This window comes from Crinia signifera, chromosome 2, assembly GCF_055691185.1.
Source record: "Crinia signifera chromosome 2, ASM5569118v1, whole genome shotgun sequence".
Lineage (NCBI taxonomy): Eukaryota > Metazoa > Chordata > Amphibia > Anura > Myobatrachidae > Crinia > Crinia signifera.
The window spans coordinates 158,973,802-158,994,522 of NC_139218.1; positions in this window are offsets into that span (position 1 = coordinate 158,973,802).

Here is a 20,721-nt window from a genome sequence, read left to right on the forward strand (position 1 = left end):
TGCTGTGTTTGATTGACAGATTGAATCTGGCAGCTGATTGGCTGTCTACCCTAAAGTGCATTACACACCCCTGATGGTACCACTGGCTAAGACTCCACCTCAGCTCATTGATTAATTATAAATTTAGAACAAATGATGGATGAAAGCAGGCAGGCCGGCCATTTTTTTCACGCTCATTGGACTTGTTTAATGCAATGCACCTGTGTATATTCACATGCATTCACTTCATGCTGTAACCACTGTGCATAAAAATTTGGAAACATGGCATACAGTGTATCATTTGCTGTCTAAGTCATGTTTCCCATATTTTCCATTGCAAGATACAAGCCGGTTTGAGTGTTTGGGGCACATTTTAGCTAAAATCATCCTACGGGGCCTAACTGCTTATGCTAAAGCCTGCCTATTTTGAATGGCGTAGTGGTCACTGCAACCTCCAAAAAAATCAGGACTTACTACCCCAATAACCTGCTAACTCACCCCTGAAATACTTACTTATTCACACTATTTTGTTCATTTGACTTGTTTCTAATTTGAAATGCCCATTTTTGTGGGGCCAGAAAGGTGCGTCTTTAAAAAGCGATTTCTACGATACCCCACTTTTGCGCGTCGGACCGCGACTTTTTCCGGAAACGCCGAAAAACCGCAATTTTCAGGAGAAACGAGACGTACATCCTCCCCCTCTGCCGCCCACCCACCCAACTGACAGCCAGCCAGCAGACAAGCACAGAGAGTTCCGTGGGTCTGTCTGTGATGTCATAAAGGGCCTGCTGATCAATGGCCAGCTCTCTGATTGGCTGCTGTGTTTGATTGACAGATTGAATCTGGCAGCTGATTGGCTGTCTACCCTAAAGTGCATTACACACCCCTGATGGTACCACTGGCTAAGACTCCACCTCAGCTCATTGATTAATTATAAATTTAGAACAAATGATGGATGAAAGCAGGCAGGCCGGCCATTTTTTTCACGCTCATTGGACTTGTTTAATGCAATGCACCTTTGTATATTCACATGCATTCGCTTCATGCTGTAACCACTGTGCATAAAAATTTGGAAACATGGCATACAGTGTATCATTTGCTGTCTAAGTCATGTTTCCCATATTTTCCAGTGCAAGATACAAGCCGGTTTGAGTGTTTGGGGCACATTTTAGCTAAAATCATCCTACGGGGCCTAACTGCTTATGCTAAAGCCTGCCTATTTTGAATGGCGTAGTGGTCACTGCAACCTCCAAAAAAATCAGGACTTACTACCCCAATAACCTGCTAACTCACCCCTGAAATACTTACTTATTCACACTATTTTGTTCATTTGACTTGTTTCTAATTTGAAATGCCCATTTTTGTGGGGCCAGAAAGGTGCGTCTTTAAAAGGCGATTTCTACGATACCCCACTTTTGCGCGTCGGACCACGACTTTTTCCGGAAACGCCGAAAAATCGCAATTTTCAGGAGAAACAAGACGTACATCCTCCCCCTCTGCCGCCCACCCACCCAACTGACAGCCAGCCAGCAGACAAGCACAGAGAGTTCCGTGGGTCTGTCTGTGATGTCATAAAGGGCCTGCTGATCAATGGCCAGCTCTCTGATTGGCTGCTGTGTTTGATTGACAGATTGAATCTGGCAGCTGATTGGCTGTCTACCCTAAAGTGCATTACACACCCCTGATGGTACCACTGGCTAAGACTCCACCTCAGCTCATTGATTAATTATAAATTTAGAACAAATGATGGATGAAAGCAGGCAGGCCGGCCATTTTTTTCACGCTCATTGGACTTGTTTAATGCAATGCACCTTTGTATATTCACATGCATTCGCTTCATGCTGTAACCACTGTGCATAAAAATTTGGAAACATGGCATACAGTGTATCATTTGCTGTCTAAGTCATGTTTCCCATATTTTCCATTGCAAGATACAAGCCGGTTTGAGTGTTTGGGGCACATTTTAGCTAAAATCATCCTACGGGGCCTAACTGCTTATGCCAAAGCCTGCCTATTTTGAATGGCGTAGTGGTCAATGCAACCTCCAAAAAAATCAGGACTTACTACCCCAATAACCTGCTAACTCACCCCTGAAATACTTACTTATTCACACTATTTTGTTCATTTGACTTGTTTCTAATTTGAAATGCCCATTTTTGTGGGGCCAGAAAGGTGCGTCTTTAAAAGGCGATTTCTACGATACCCCACTTTTGCGCGTCGGACCGCGACTTTTTCCGGAAACGCCGAAAAACCGCAATTTTCAGGAGAAACGAGACGTACATCCTCCCCCTCTGCCGCCCACCCACCCAACTGACAGCCAGCCAGCAGACAAGCACAGAGAGTTCCGTGGGTCTGTCTGTGATGTCATAAAGGGCCTGCTGATCAATGGCCAGCTCTCTGATTGGCTGCTGTGTTTGATTGACAGATTGAATCTGGCAGCTGATTGGCTGTCTACCCTAAAGTGCATTACACACCCCTGATGGTACCACTGGCTAAGACTCCACCTCAGCTCATTGATTAATTATAAATTTAGAACAAATGATGGATGAAAGCAGGCAGGCCGGCCATTTTTTTCACGCTCATTGGACTTGTTTAATGCAATGCACCTGTGTATATTCACATGCATTCACTTCATGCTGTAACCACTGTGCATAAAAATTTGGAAACATGGCATACAGTGTATCATTTGCTGTCTAAGTCATGTTTCCCATATTTTCCATTGCAAGATACAAGCCGGTTTGAGTGTTTGGGGCACATTTTAGCTAAAATCATCCTACGGGGCCTAACTGCTTATGCTAAAGCCTGCCTATTTTGAATGGCGTAGTGGTCACTGCAACCTCCAAAAAAATCAGGACTTACTACCCCAATAACCTGCTAACTCACCCCTGAAATACTTACTTATTCACACTATTTTGTTCATTTGACTTGTTTCTAATTTGAAATGCCCATTTTTGTGGGGCCAGAAAGGTGCGTCTTTAAAAGGCGATTTCTACGATACCCCACTTTTGCGCGTCGGACCGCGACTTTTTCCGAAAACGCCGAAAAATCGCAATTTTCAGGAGAAACAAGACGTACATCCTCCCCCTCTGCCGCCCACCCACCCAACTGACAGCCAGCCAGCAGACAAGCACAGAGAGTTCCGTGGGTCTGTCTGTGATGTCATAAAGGGCCTGCTGATCAATGGCCAGCTCTCTGATTGGCTGCTGTGTTTGATTGACAGATTGAATCTGGCAGCTGATTGGCTGTCTACCCTAAAGTGCATTACACACCCCTGATGGTACCACTGGCTAAGACTCCACCTCAGCTCATTGATTAATTATAAATTTAGAACAAATGATGGATGAAAGCAGGCAGGCCGGCCATTTTTTTCACGCTCATTGGACTTGTTTAATGCAATGCACCTTTGTATATTCACATGCATTCGCTTCATGCTGTAACCACTGTGCATAAAAATTTGGAAACATGGCATACAGTGTATCATTTGCGGTCTAAGTCATGTTTCCCATATTTTCCATTGCAAGATACAAGCCGGTTTGAGTGTTTGGGGCACATTTTAGCTAAAATCATCCTACGGGGCCTAACTGCTTATGCCAAAGCCTGCCTATTTTGAATGGCGTAGTGGTCAATGCAACCTCCAAAAAAATCAGGACTTACTACCCCAATAACCTGCTAACTCACCCCTGAAATACTTACTTATTCACACTATTTTGTTCATTTGACTTGTTTCTAATTTGAAATGCCCATTTTTGTGGGGCCAGAAAGGTGCGTCTTTAAAAAGCGATTTCTACGATACCCCACTTTTGCGCGTCGGACCGCGACTTTTTCCGGAAACGCCGAAAAACCGCAATTTTCAGGAGAAACGAGACGTACATCCTCCCCCTCTGCCGCCCACCCACCCAACTGACAGCCAGCCAGCAGACAAGCACAGAGAGTTCCGTGGGTCTGTCTGTGATGTCATAAAGGGCCTGCTGATCAATGGCCAGCTCTCTGATTGGCTGCTGTGTTTGATTGACAGATTGAATCTGGCAGCTGATTGGCTGTCTACCCTAAAGTGCATTACACACCCCTGATGGTACCACTGGCTAAGACTCCACCTCAGCTCATTGATTAATTATAAATTTAGAACAAATGATGGATGAAAGCAGGCAGGCCGGCCATTTTTTTCACGCTCATTGGACTTGTTTAATGCAATGCACCTTTGTATATTCACATGCATTCGCTTCATGCTGTAACCACTGTGCATAAAAATTTGGAAACATGGCATACAGTGTATCATTTGCTGTCTAAGTCATGTTTCCCATATTTTCCATTGCAAGATACAAGCCGGTTTGAGTGTTTGGGGCACATTTTAGCTAAAATCATCCTACGGGGCCTAACTGCTTATGCTAAAGCCTGCCTATTTTGAATGGCGTAGTGGTCACTGCAACCTCCAAAAAAATCAGGACTTACTACCCCAATAACCTGCTAACTCACCCCTGAAATACTTACTTATTCACACTATTTTGTTCATTTGACTTGTTTCTAATTTGAAATGCCCATTTTTGTGGGGCCAGAAAGGTGCGTCTTTAAAAGGCGATTTCTACGATACCCCACTTTTGCGCGTCGGACCGCGACTTTTTCCGGAAACGCCGAAAAACCGCAATTTTCAGGAGAAACGAGACGTACATCCTCCCCCTCTGCCGCCCACCCACCCAACTGACAGCCAGCCAGCAGACAAGCACAGAGAGTTCCGTGGGTCTGTCTGTGATGTCATAAAGGGCCTGCTGATCAATGGCCAGCTCTCTGATTGGCTGCTGTGTTTGATTGACAGATTGAATCTGGCAGCTGATTGGCTGTCTACCCTAAAGTGCATTACACACCCCTGATGGTACCACTGGCTAAGACTCCACCTCAGCTCATTGATTAATTATAAATTTAGAACAAATGATGGATGAAAGCAGGCAGGCCGGCCATTTTTTTCACGCTCATTGGACTTGTTTAATGCAATGCACCTTTGTATATTCACATGCATTCGCTTCATGCTGTAACCACTGTGCATAAAAATTTGGAAACATGGCATACAGTGTATCATTTGCTGTCTAAGTCATGTTTCCCATATTTTCCATTGCAAGATACAAGCCGGTTTGAGTGTTTGGGGCACATTTTAGCTAAAATCATCCTACGGGGCCTAACTGCTTATGCTAAAGCCTGCCTATTTTGAATGGCGTAGTGGTCACTGCAACCTCCAAAAAAATCAGGACTTACTACCCCAATAACCTGCTAACTCACCCCTGAAATACTTACTTATTCACACTATTTTGTTCATTTGACTTGTTTCTAATTTGAAATGCCCATTTTTGTGGGGCCAGAAAGGTGCGTCTTTAAAAGGCGATTTCTACGATACCCCACTTTTGCGCGTCGGACCGCTACTTTTTCCGGAAACGCCGAAAAACCGCAATTTTCAGGAGAAACGAGACGTACATCCTCCCCCTCTGCCGCCCACCCACCCAACTGACAGCCAGCCAGCAGACAAGCACAGAGAGTTCCGTGGGTCTGTCTGTGATGTCATAAAGGGCCTGCTGATCAATGGCCAGCTCTCTGATTGGCTGCTGTGTTTGATTGACAGATTGAATCTGGCAGCTGATTGGCTGTCTACCCTAAAGTGCATTACACACCCCTGATGGTACCACTGGCTAAGACTCCACCTCAGCTCATTGATTAATTATAAATTTAGAACAAATGATGGATGAAAGCAGGCAGGCCGGCCATTTTTTTCACGCTCATTGGACTTGTTTAATGCAATGCACCTGTGTATATTCACATGCATTCACTTCATGCTGTAACCACTGTGCATAAAAATTTGGAAACATGGCATACAGTGTATCATTTGCTGTCTAAGTCATGTTTCCCATATTTTCCATTGCAAGATACAAGCCGGTTTGAGTGTTTGGGGCACATTTTAGCTAAAATCATCCTACGGGGCCTAAATGCTTATGCTAAAGCCTGCCTATTTTGAATGGCGTAGTGGTCACTGCAACCTCCAAAAAAATCAGGACTTACTACCCCAATAACCTGCTAACTCACCCCTGAAATACTTACTTATTCACACTATTTTGTTCATTTGACTTGTTTCTAATTTGAAATGCCCATTTTTGTGGGGCCAGAAAGGTGCGTCTTTAAAAGGCGATTTCTACGATACCCCACTTTTGCGCGTCGGACCGCGACTTTTTCCGGAAACGCTGAAAAACCGCAATTTTCAGGAGAAACGAGACGTACATCCTCCCCCTCTGCCGCCCACCCACCCAACTGACAGCCAGCCAGCAGACAAGCACAGAGAGTTCCGTGGGTCTGTCTGTGATGTCATAAAGGGCCTGCTGATCAATGGCCAGCTCTCTGATTGGCTGCTGTGTTTGATTGACAGATTGAATCTGGCAGCTGATTGGCTGTCTACCCTAAAGTGCATTACACACCCCTGATGGTACCACTGGCTAAGACTCCACCTCAGCTCATTGATTAATTATAAATTTAGAACAAATGATGGATGAAAGCAGGCAGGCCGGCCATTTTTTTCACGCTCATTGGACTTGTTTAATGCAATGCACCTTTGTATATTCACATGCATTCGCTTCATGCTGTAACCACTGTGCATAAAAATTTGGAAACATGGCATACAGTGTATCATTTGCTGTCTAAGTCATGTTTCCCATATTTCCCATTGCAAGATACAAGCCGGTTTGAGTGTTTGGGGCACATTTTAGCTAAAATCATCCTACGGGGCCTAACTGCTTATGCCAAAGCCTGCCTATTTTGAATGGCGTAGTGGTCAATGCAACCTCCAAAAAAATCAGGACTTACTACCCCAATAACCTGCTAACTCACCCCTGAAATACTTACTTATTCACACTATTTTGTTCATTTGACTTGTTTCTAATTTGAAATGCCCATTTTTGTGGGGCCAGAAAGGTGCGTCTTTAAAAGGCGATTTCTACGATACCCCACTTTTGCGCGTCGGACCGCGACTTTTTCCGGAAACGCCGAAAAACCGCAATTTTCAGGAGAAACGAGACGTACATCCTCCCCCTCTGCCGCCCACCCACCCAACTGACAGCCAGCCAGCAGACAAGCACAGAGAGTTCCGTGGGTCTGTCTGTGATGTCATAAAGGGCCTGCTGATCAATGGCCAGCTCTCTGATTGGCTGCTGTGTTTGATTGACAGATTGAATCTGGCAGCTGATTGGCTGTCTACCCTAAAGTGCATTACACACCCCTGATGGTACCACTGGCTAAGACTCCACCTCAGCTCATTGATTAATTATAAATTTAGAACAAATGATGGATGAAAGCAGGCAGGCCGGCCATTTTTTTCACGCTCATTGGACTTGTTTAATGCAATGCACCTTTGTATATTCACATGCATTCGCTTCATGCTGTAACCACTGTGCATAAAAATTTGGAAACATGGCATACAGTGTATCATTTGCTGTCTAAGTCATGTTTCCCATATTTTCCATTGCAAGATACAAGCCGGTTTGAGTGTTTGGGGTACATTTTAGCTAAAATCATCCTACGGGGCCTAACTGCTTATGCTAAAGCCTGCCTATTTTGAATGGCGTAGTGGTCACTGCAACCTCCAAAAAAATCAGGACTTACTACCCCAATAACCTGCTAACTCACCCCTGAAATACTTACTTATTCACACTATTTTGTTCATTTGACTTGTTTCTAATTTGAAATGCCCATTTTTGTGGGGCCAGAAAGGTGCGTCTTTAAATGGCGATTTCTACGATACCCCACTTTTGCGCGTCGGACCGCGACTTTTTCCGGAAACGCCGAAAAACCGCAATTTTCAGGAGAAACGAGATGTACATCCACCCCCTCTGCCGCCCACCCACCCAACTGACAGCCAGCCAGCAGACAAGCACAGAGAGTTCCGTGGGTCTGTCTGTGATGTCATAAAGGGCCTGCTGATCAATGGCCAGCTCTCTGATTGGCTGCTGTGTTTGATTGACAGATTGAATCTGGCAGCTGATTGGCTGTCTACCCTAAAGTGCATTACACACCCCTGATGGTACCACTGGCTAAGACTCCACCTCAGCTCATTGATTAATTATAAATTTAGAACAAATGATGGATGAAAGCAGGCAGGCCGGCCATTTTTTTCACGCTCATTGGATTTGTTTAATGCAATGCACCTGTGTATATTCACATGCATTCACTTCATGCTGTAACCACTGTGCATAAAAATTTGGAAACATGGCATACAGTGTATCATTTGCTGTCTAAGTCATGTTTCCCATATTTTCCATTGCAAGATACAAGCCGGTTTGAGTGTTTGGGGCACATTTTAGCTAAAATCATCCTACGGGGCCTAACTGCTTATGCTAAAGCCTGCCTATTTTGAATGGCATAGTGGTCACTGCAACCTCCAAAAAAATCAGGACTTACTACCCCAATAACCTGCTAACTCACCCCTGAAATACTTACTTATTCACACTATTTTGTTCATTTGACTTGTTTCTAATTTGAAATGCCCATTTTTGTGGGGCCAGAAAGGTGCGTCTTTAAAAAGCGATTTCTACGATACCCCACTTTTGCGCGTCGGACCGCGACTTTTTCCGGAAACGCCGAAAAACCGCAATTTTCAGGAGAAACGAGACGTACATCCTCCCCCTCTGCCGCCCACCCACCCAACTGACAGCCAGCCAGCAGACAAGCACAGAGAGTTCCGTGGGTCTGTCTGTGATGTCATAAAGGGCCTGCTGATCAATGGCCAGCTCTCTGATTGGCTGCTGTGTTTGATTGACAGATTGAATCTGGCAGCTGATTGGCTGTCTACCCTAAAGTGCATTACACACCCCTGATGGTACCACTGGCTAAGACTCCACCTCAGCTCATTGATTAATTATAAATTTAGAACAAATGATGGATGAAAGCAGGCAGGCCGGCCATTTTTTTCACGCTCATTGGACTTGTTTAATGCAATGCACCTTTGTATATTCACATGCATTCGCTTCATGCTGTAACCACTGTGCATAAAAATTTGGAAACATGGCATACAGTGTATCATTTGCTGTCTAAGTCATGTTTCCCATATTTTCCATTGCAAGATACAAGCCGGTTTGAGTGTTTGGGGCACATTTTAGCTAAAATCATCCTACGGGGCCTAACTGCTTATGCCAAAGCCTGCCTATTTTGAATGGCGTAGTGGTCAATGCAACCTCCAAAAAAATCAGGACTTACTACCCCAATAACCTGCTAACTCACCCCTGAAATACTTACTTATTCACACTATTTTGTTCATTTGACTTGTTTCTAATTTGAAATGCCCATTTTTGTGGGGCCAGAAAGGTGCGTCTTTAAAAGGCGATTTCTACGATACCCCACTTTTGCGCGTCGGACCGCGACTTTTTCCGGAAACGCCGAAAAACCGCAATTTTCAGGAGAAACGAGACGTACATCCTCCCCCTCTGCCGCCCACCCACCCAACTGACAGCCAGCCAGCAGACAAGCACAGAGAGTTCCGTGGGTCTGTCTGTGATGTCATAAAGGGCCTGCTGATCAATGGCCAGCTCTCTGATTGGCTGCTGTGTTTGATTGACAGATTGAATCTGGCAGCTGATTGGCTGTCTACCCTAAAGTGCATTACACACCCCTGATGGTACCACTGGCTAAGACTCCACCTCAGCTCATTGATTAATTATAAATTTAGAACAAATGATGGATGAAAGCAGGCAGGCCGGCCATTTTTTTCACGCTCATTGGACTTGTTTAATGCAATGCACCTTTGTATATTCACATGCATTCGCTTCATGCTGTAACCACTGTGCATAAAAATTTGGAAACATGGCATACAGTGTATCATTTGCTGTCTAAGTCATGTTTCCCATATTTTCCATTGCAAGATACAAGCCGGTTTGAGTGTTTGGGGTACATTTTAGCTAAAATCATCCTACGGGGCCTAACTGCTTATGCTAAAGCCTGCCTATTTTGAATGGCGTAGTGGTCACTGCAACCTCCAAAAAAATCAGGACTTACTACCCCAATAACCTGCTAACTCACCCCTGAAATACTTACTTATTCACACTATTTTGTTCATTTGACTTGTTTCTAATTTGAAATGCCCATTTTTGTGGGGCCAGAAAGGTGCGTCTTTAAATGGCGATTTCTACGATACCCCACTTTTGCGCGTCGGACCGCGACTTTTTCCGGAAACGCCGAAAAAACGCAATTTTCAGGAGAAACGAGACGTACATCCACCCCCTCTGCCGCCCACCCACCCAACTGACAGCCAGCCAGCAGACAAGCACAGAGAGTTCCGTGGGTCTGTCTGTGATGTCATAAAGGGCCTGCTGATCAATGGCCAGCTCTCTGATTGGCTGCTGTGTTTGATTGACAGATTGAATCTGGCAGCTGATTGGCTGTCTACCCTAAAGTGCATTACACACCCCTGATGGTACCACTGGCTAAGACTCCACCTCAGCTCATTGATTAATTATAAATTTAGAACAAATGATGGATGAAAGCAGGCAGGCCGGCCATTTTTTTCACGCTCATTGGATTTGTTTAATGCAATGCACCTGTGTATATTCACATGCATTCACTTCATGCTGTAACCACTGTGCATAAAAATTTGGAAACATGGCATACAGTGTATCATTTGCTGTCTAAGTCATGTTTCCCATATTTTCCATTGCAAGATACAAGCCGGTTTGAGTGTTTGGGGCACATTTTAGCTAAAATCATCCTACGGGGCCTAACTGCTTATGCTAAAGCCTGCCTATTTTGAATGGCATAGTGGTCACTGCAACCTCCAAAAAAATCAGGACTTACTACCCCAATAACCTGCTAACTCACCCCTGAAATACTTACTTATTCACACTATTTTGTTCATTTGACTTGTTTCTAATTTGAAATGCCCATTTTTGTGGGGCCAGAAAGGTGCGTCTTTAAAAAGCGATTTCTACGATACCCCACTTTTGCGCGTCGGACCGCGACTTTTTCCGGAAACGCCGAAAAACCGCAATTTTCAGGAGAAACGAGACGTACATCCTCCCCCTCTGCCGCCCACCCACCCAACTGACAGCCAGCCAGCAGACAAGCACAGAGAGTTCCGTGGGTCTGTCTGTGATGTCATAAAGGGCCTGCTGATCAATGGCCAGCTCTCTGATTGGCTGCTGTGTTTGATTGACAGATTGAATCTGGCAGCTGATTGGCTGTCTACCCTAAAGTGCATTACACACCCCTGATGGTACCACTGGCTAAGACTCCACCTCAGCTCATTGATTAATTATAAATTTAGAACAAATGATGGATGAAAGCAGGCAGGCCGGCCATTTTTTTCACGCTCATTGGACTTGTTTAATGCAATGCACCTTTGTATATTCACATGCATTCGCTTCATGCTGTAACCACTGTGCATAAAAATTTGGAAACATGGCATACAGTGTATCATTTGCTGTCTAAGTCATGTTTCCCATATTTTCCATTGCAAGATACAAGCCGGTTTGAGTGTTTGGGGCACATTTTAGCTAAAATCATCCTACGGGGCCTAACTGCTTATGCCAAAGCCTGCCTATTTTGAATGGCGTAGTGGTCAATGCAACCTCCAAAAAAATCAGGACTTACTACCCCAATAACCTGCTAACTCACCCCTGAAATACTTACTTATTCACACTATTTTGTTCATTTGACTTGTTTCTAATTTGAAATGCCCATTTTTGTGGGGCCAGAAAGGTGCGTCTTTAAAAGGCGATTTCTACGATACCCCACTTTTGCGCGTCGGACCGCGACTTTTTCCGGAAACGCCGAAAAACCGCAATTTTCAGGAGAAACGAGACGTACATCCTCCCCCTCTGCCGCCCACCCACCCAACTGACAGCCAGCCAGCAGACAAGCACAGAGAGTTCCGTGGGTCTGTCTGTGATGTCATAAAGGGCCTGCTGATCAATGGCCAGCTCTCTGATTGGCTGCTGTGTTTGATTGACAGATTGAATCTGGCAGCTGATTGGCTGTCTACCCTAAAGTGCATTACACACCCCTGATGGTACCACTGGCTAAGACTCCACCTCAGCTCATTGATTAATTATAAATTTAGAACAAATGATGGATGAAAGCAGGCAGGCCGGCCATTTTTTTCACGCTCATTGGACTTGTTTAATGCAATGCACCTTTGTATATTCACATGCATTCGCTTCATGCTGTAACCACTGTGCATAAAAATTTGGAAACATGGCATACAGTGTATCATTTGCTGTCTAAGTCATGTTTCCCATATTTTCCATTGCAAGATACAAGCCGGTTTGAGTGTTTGGGGTACATTTTAGCTAAAATCATCCTACGGGGCCTAACTGCTTATGCTAAAGCCTGCCTATTTTGAATGGCGTAGTGGTCACTGCAACCTCCAAAAAAATCAGGACTTACTACCCCAATAACCTGCTAACTCACCCCTGAAATACTTACTTATTCACACTATTTTGTTCATTTGACTTGTTTCTAATTTGAAATGCCCATTTTTGTGGGGCCAGAAAGGTGCGTCTTTAAATGGCGATTTCTACGATACCCCACTTTTGCGCGTCGGACCGCGACTTTTTCCGGAAACGCCGAAAAACCGCAATTTTCAGGAGAAACGAGACGTACATCCACCCCCTCTGCCGCCCACCCACCCAACTGACAGCCAGCCAGCAGACAAGCACAGAGAGTTCCGTGGGTCTGTCTGTGATGTCATAAAGGGCCTGCTGATCAATGGCCAGCTCTCTGATTGGCTGCTGTGTTTGATTGACAGATTGAATCTGGCAGCTGATTGGCTGTCTACCCTAAAGTGCATTACACACCCCTGATGGTACCACTGGCTAAGACTCCACCTCAGCTCATTGATTAATTATAAATTTAGAACAAATGATGGATGAAAGCAGGCAGGCCGGCCATTTTTTTCACGCTCATTGGATTTGTTTAATGCAATGCACCTGTGTATATTCACATGCATTCACTTCATGCTGTAACCACTGTGCATAAAAATTTGGAAACATGGCATACAGTGTATCATTTGCTGTCTAAGTCATGTTTCCCATATTTTCCATTGCAAGATACAAGCCGGTTTGAGTGTTTGGGGCACATTTTAGCTAAAATCATCCTACGGGGCCTAACTGCTTATGCTAAAGCCTGCCTATTTTGAATGGCGTAGTGGTCACTGCAACCTCCAAAAAAATCAGGACTTACTACCCCAATAACCTGCTAACTCACCCCTGAAATACTTACTTATTCACACTATTTTGTTCATTTGACTTGTTTCTAATTTGAAATGCCCATTTTTGTGGGGCCAGAAAGGTGCGTCTTTAAAAAGCGATTTCTACGATACCCCACTTTTGCGCGTCGGACCGCGACTTTTTCCGGAAACGCCGAAAAACCGCAATTTTCAGGAGAAACGAGACGTACATCCTCCCCCTCTGCCGCCCACCCACCCAACTGACAGCCAGCCAGCAGACAAGCACAGAGAGTTCCGTGGGTCTGTCTGTGATGTCATAAAGGGCCTGCTGATCAATGGCCAGCTCTCTGATTGGCTGCTGTGTTTGATTGACAGATTGAATCTGGCAGCTGATTGGCTGTCTACCCTAAAGTGCATTACACACCCCTGATGGTACCACTGGCTAAGACTCCACCTCAGCTCATTGATTAATTATAAATTTAGAACAAATGATGGATGAAAGCAGGCAGGCCGGCCATTTTTTTCACGCTCATTGGACTTGTTTAATGCAATGCACCTTTGTATATTCACATGCATTCGCTTCATGCTGTAACCACTGTGCATAAAAATTTGGAAACATGGCATACAGTGTATCATTTGCTGTCTAAGTCATGTTTCCCATATTTTCCATTGCAAGATACAAGCCGGTTTGAGTGTTTGGGGCACATTTTAGCTAAAATCATCCTACGGGGCCTAACTGCTTATGCTAAAGCCTGCCTATTTTGAATGGCGTAGTGGTCACTGCAACCTCCAAAAAAATCAGGACTTACTACCCCAATAACCTGCTAACTCACCCCTGAAATACTTACTTATTCACACTATTTTGTTCATTTGACTTGTTTCTAATTTGAAATGCCCATTTTTGTGGGGCCAGAAAGGTGCGTCTTTAAAAGGCGATTTCTACGATACCCCACTTTTGCGCGTCGGACCGCGACTTTTTCCGGAAACGCCGAAAAACCGCAATTTTCAGGAGAAACGAGACGTACATCCTCCCCCTCTGCCGCCCACCCACCCAACTGACAGCCAGCCAGCAGACAAGCACAGAGAGTTCCGTGGGTCTGTCTGTGATGTCATAAAGGGCCTGCTGATCAATGGCCAGCTCTCTGATTGGCTGCTGTGTTTGATTGACAGATTGAATCTGGCAGCTGATTGGCTGTCTACCCTAAAGTGCATTACACACCCCTGATGGTACCACTGGCTAAGACTCCACCTCAGCTCATTGATTAATTATAAATTTAGAACAAATGATGGATGAAAGCAGGCAGGCCGGCCATTTTTTTCACGCTCATTGGACTTGTTTAATGCAATGCACCTTTGTATATTCACATGCATTCGCTTCATGCTGTAACCACTGTGCATAAAAATTTGGAAACATGGCATACAGTGTATCATTTGCTGTCTAAGTCATGTTTCCCATATTTTCCATTGCAAGATACAAGCCGGTTTGAGTGTTTGGGGCACATTTTAGCTAAAATCATCCTACGGGGCCTAACTGCTTATGCCAAAGCCTGCCTATTTTGAATGGCGTAGTGGTCACTGCAACCTCCAAAAAAATCAGGACTTACTACCCCAATAACCTGCTAACTCACCCCTGATATACTTACTTATTCACACTATTTTGTTCATTTGACTTGTTTCTAATTTGAAATGCCCATTTTTGTGGGGCCAGTAAGGTGCGTCTTTAAAAGGCGATTTCTACGATACCCCACTTTTGCGCGTCGGACCACGACTTTTTCCGGAAACGCTGAAAAACCGCAATTTTCAGGAGAAACGAGACGTACATCCTCCCCCTCTGCCGCCCACCCACCCAACTGACAGCCAGCCAGCAGACAAGCACAGAGAGTTCCGTGGGTCTGTCTGTGATGTCATAAAGGGCCTGCTGATCAATGGCCAGCTCTCTGATTGGCTGCTGTGTTTGATTGACAGATTGAATCTGGCAGCTGATTGGCTGTCTACCCTAAAGTGCATTACACACCCCTGATGGTACCACTGGCTAAGACTCCACCTCAGCTCATTGATTAATTATAAATTTAGAACAAATGATGGATGAAAGCAGGCAGGCCGGCCATTTTTTTCACGCTCATTGGACTTGTTTAATGCAATGCACCTTTGTATATTCACATGCATTCGCTTCATGCTGTAACCACTGTGCATAAAAATTTGGAAACATGGCATACAGTGTATCATTTGCTGTCTAAGTCATGTTTCCCATATTTTCCATTGCAAGATACAAGCCGGTTTGAGTGTTTGGGGCACATTTTAGCTAAAATCATCCTACGGGGCCTAACTGCTTAAGCTAAAGCCTGCCTATTTTGAATGGCGTAGTGGTCACTGCAACCTCCAAAAAAATCAGGACTTACTACCCCAATAACCTGCTAACTCACCCCTGAAATACTTACTTATTCACACTATTTTGTTCATTTGACTTGTTTCTAATTTGAAATGCCCATTTTTGTGGGGCCAGAGAGGTGCGTCTTTAAAAGGCGATTTCTACGATACCCCACTTTTGCGCGTCGGACCGCGACTTTTTCCGGAAACGCCGAAAAACCGCAATTTTCAGGAGAAACGAGACGTACATCCACCCCCTCTGCCGCCCACCCACCCAACTGACAGCCAGCCAGCAGACAAGCACAGAGAGTTCCGTGGGTCTGTCTGTGATGTCATAAAGGGCCTGCTGATCAATGGCCAGCTCTCTGATTGGCTGCTGTGTTTGATTGACAGATTGAATCTGGCAGCTGATTGGCTGTCTACCCTAAAGTGCATTACACACCCCTGATGGTACCACTGGCTAAGACTCCACCTCAGCTCATTGATTAATTATAAATTTAGAACAAATGATGGATGAAAGCAGGCAGGCCGGCCATTTTTTTCACGCTCATTGGACTTGTTTAATGCAATGCACCTGTGTATATTCACATGCATTCACTTCATGCTGTAACCACTGTGCATAAAAATTTGGAAACATGGCATACAGTGTATCATTTGCTGTCTAAGTCATGTTTCCCATATTTTCCATTGCAAGATACAAGCCGGTTTGAGTGTTTGGGGCACATTTTAGCTAAAATCATCCTACGGGGCCTAAATGCTTATGCTAAAGCCTGCCTATTTTGAATGGCGTAGTGGTCACTGCAACCTCCAAAAAAATCAGGACTTACTACCCCAATAACCTGCTAACTCACCCCTGAAATACTTACTTATTCACACTATTTTGTTCATTTGACTTGTTTCTAATTTGAAATGCCCATTTTTGTGGGGCCAGAAAGGTGCGTCTTTAAAAGGCGATTTCTACGATACCCCACTTTTGCGCGTCGGACCGCGACTTTTTCCGGAAACGCTGAAAAACCGCAATTTTCAGGAGAAACGAGACGTACATCCTCCCCCTCTGCCGCCCACCCACCCAACTGACAGCCAGCCAGCAGACAAGCACAGAGAGTTCCGTGGGTCTGTCTGTGATGTCATAAAGGGCCTGCTGATCAATGGCCAGCTCTCTGATTGGCTGCTGTGTTTGATTGACAGATTGAATCTGGCAGCTGATTGGCTGTCTACCCTAAAGTGCATTACACACCCCTGATGGTACCACTGGCTAAGACTCCACCTCAGCTCATTGATTAATTATAAATTTAGAACAAATGATGGATGAAAGCAGGCAGGCCGGCCATTTTTTTCACGCTCATTGGACTTGTTTAATGCAATGCACCTTTGTATATTCACATGCATTCGCTTCATGCTGTAACCACTGTGCATAAAAATTTGGAAACATGGCATACAGTGTATCATTTGCTGTCTAAGTCATGTTTCCCATATTTTCCATTGCAAGATACAAGCCGGTTTGAGTGTTTGGGGCACATTTTAGCTAAAATCATCCTACGGGGCCTAACTGCTTATGCCAAAGCCTGCCTATTTTGAATGGCGTAGTGGTCAATGCAACCTCCAAAAAAATCAGGACTTACTACCCCAATAACCTGCTAACTCACCCCTGAAATACTTACTTATTCACACTATTTTGTTCATTTGACTTGTTTCTAATTTGAAATGCCCATTTTTGTGGGGACAGAAAGGTGCGTCTTTAAAAGCCGATTTCTACGATACCCCACTTTTGCGCGTCGGACCACGACTTTTTCCGGAAACGCTGAAAAACCGCAATTTTCAGGAGAAACGAGACGTACATCCTCCCCCTCTGCCGCCCACCCACCCAACTGACAGCCAGCCAGCAGACAAGCACAGAGAGTTCCGTGGGTCTGTCTGTGATGTCATAAAGGGCCTGCTGATCAATGGCCAGCTCTCTGATTGGCTGCTGTGTTTGATTGACAGATTGAATCTGGCAGCTGATTGGCTGTCTACCCTAAAGTGCATTACACACCCCTGATGGTACCACTGGCTAAGACTCCACCTCAGCTCATTGATTAATTATAAATTTAGAACAAATGGTGGATGAAAGCAGGCAGGCCGGCCATTTTTTTCACGCTCATTGGACTTGTTTAATGCAATGCACCTTTGTATATTCACATGCATTCGCTTCATGCTGTAACCACTGTGCATAAAAATTTGGAAACATGGCATACAGTGTATCATTTGCTGTCTAAGTCATGTTTCCCATATTTTCCATTGCAAGATACAAGCCGGTTTGAGTGTTTGGGGCACATTTTAGCTAAAATCATCCTACGGGGCCTAACTGCTTATGCCAAAGCCTGCCTATTTTGAATGGCGTAGTGGTCAATGCAACCTCCAAAAAAATCAGGACTTACTACCCCAATAACCTGCTAACTCACCCCTGAAATACTTACTTATTCACACTATTTTGTTCATTTGACTTGTTTCTAATTTGAAATGCCCATTTTTGTGGGGACAGAAAGGTGCGTCTTTAAAAGGCGATTTCTACGATACCCCACTTTTGCGCGTCGGACCACGACTTTTTCCGGAAACGCTGAAAAACCGCAATTTTCAGAAGAAACGAGACGTACATCCTCCCCCTCTGCCTCCCACCCACCCAACTGACAGCCAGCCAGCAGACAAGCACAGAGAGTTCCGTGGGTCTGTCTGTGATGTCATAAAGGGCCTGCTGATCAATGGCCAGCTCTCTGATTGGCTGCTGTGTTTGATTGACAGATTGAATCTGGCAGCTGATTGGCTGTCTACCCTAAAGTGCATTACACACCCCTGATGGTACCACTGGCTAAGACTCCACCTCAGCTCATTGATTAATTATAAATTTAGAACAAATGATGGATGAAAGCAGGCAGGCCAGCCATTTTTTTCACGCTCATTGGACTTGTTTAATGCAATGCACCTTTGTATATTCACATGCATTCGCTTCATGCTGTAACCACTGTGCATAAAAATTTGGAAACATGGCATACAGTGTATCATTTGCTGTCTAAGTCATGTTTCCCATATTTTCCATTGCAAGATACAAGCCGGTTTGAGTGTTTGGGGCACATTTTAGCTAAAATCATCCTACGGGGCCTAACTGCTTATGCTAAAGCCTGCCTATTTTGAATGGCGTAGTGGTCACTGCAACCTCCAAAAAAATCAGGACTTACTACCCCAATAACCTGCTAACTCACCCCTGAAATACTTACTTATTCACACTATTTTGTTCATTTGACTTGTTTCTAATTTTAAATGCCCATTTTTGTGGGGCCAGAAAGGTGCGTCTTTAAAAGGCGATTTCTACGATACCCCACTTTTGCGCGTCGGACCGCGACTTTTTCCGGAAACGCTGAAAAACCGCAATTTTCAGGAGAAACGAGACGTACATCCTCCCCCTCTGCCGCCCACCCACCCAACTGACAGCCAGCCAGCAGACAAGCACAGAGAGTTCCGTGGGTCTGTCTGTGATGTCATAAAGGGCCTGCTGATCAATGGCCAGCTCTCTGATTGGCTGCTGTGTTTGATTGACAGATTGAATCTGGCAGCTGATTGGCTGTCTACCCTAAAGTGCATTACACACCCCTGATGGTACCACTGGCTAAGACTCCACCTCAGCTCATTGATTAATTATAAATTTAGAACAAATGATGGATGAAAGCAGGCAGGCCGGCCATTTTTTTCACGCTCATTGGACTTGTTTAATGCAATGCACCTGTGTATATTCACATGCATTCACTTCATGCTGTAACCACTGTGCATAAAAATTTGGAAACATGGCATACAGTGTATCATTTGCTGTCTAAGTCATGTTTCCCATATTTTCCATTGCAAGATACAAGCCGGTTTGAGTGTTTGGGGCACATTTTAGCTAAAATCATCCTACGGGGCCTAACTGCTTATGCTAAAGCCTGCCTATTTTGAATGGCGTAGTGGTCACTGCAACCTCCAAAAAAATCAGGACTTACTACCCCAATAACCTGCTAACTCACCCCTGAAATACTTACTTATTCACACTATTTTGTTCATTTGACTTGTTTCTAATTTGAAATGCCCATTTTTGTGGGGCCAGAAAGGTGCGTCTTTAAAAGGCGATTTCTACGATACCCCACTTTTGCGCGTCGGACCGCGACTTTTTCCAGAAACGCCGAAAAACCGCAATTTTCAGGAGAAACGAGACGTACATCCACCCCCTCTGCCGCCTACCCACCCAACTGACAGCCAGCCAGCAGACAAGCACAGAGAGTTCCGTGGGTCTGTCTGTGATGTCATAAAGGGCCTGCTGATCAATGGCCAGCTCTCTGATTGGCTGCTGTGTTTGATTGACAGATTGAATCTGGCAGCTGATTGGCTGTCTACCCTAAAGTGCATTACACACCCCTGATGGTACCACTGGCTAAGACTCCACCTCAGCTCATTGATTAATTATAAATTTAGAACAAATGATGGATGAAAGCAGGCAGGCCGGCCATTTTTTTCACGCTCATTGGACTTGTTTAATGCAATGCACCTGTGTATATTCACATGCATTCACTTCATGCTGTAACCACTGTGCATAAAAATTTGGAAACATGGCATACAGTGTATCATTTGCTGTCTAAGTCATGTTTCCCATATTTTCCATTGCAAGATACAAGCCGGTTTGAGTGTTTGGGGCACATTTTAGCTAAAATCATCCTACGGGGCCTAAATGCTTATGCTAAAGCCTGCCTATTTTGAATGGCGTAGTGGTCACTGCAACCTCCAAAAAAATCAGGACTTACTACCCCAATAACCTGCTAACTCACCCCTGAAATACTTACTTATTCACACTATTTTGTTCATTTGACTTGTTTCTAATTTGAAATGCCCATTTTTGTGGGGCCAGAAAGGTGCGTCTTTAAAAGGCGATTTCTACGATACCCCACTTTTGCGCGTCGGACCGCGACTTTTTCCGGAAACGCTGAAAAACCGCAATTTTCAGGAGAAACGAGACGTACATCCTCCCCCTCTGCCGCCCACCCACCCAACTGACAGCCAGCCAGCAGACAAGCACAGAGAGTTCCGTGGGTCTGTCTGTGATGTCATAAAGGGCCTGCTGATCAATGGCCAGCTCTCTGATTGGCTGCTGTGTTTGATTGACAGATTGAATCTGGCAGCTGATTGGCTGTCTACCC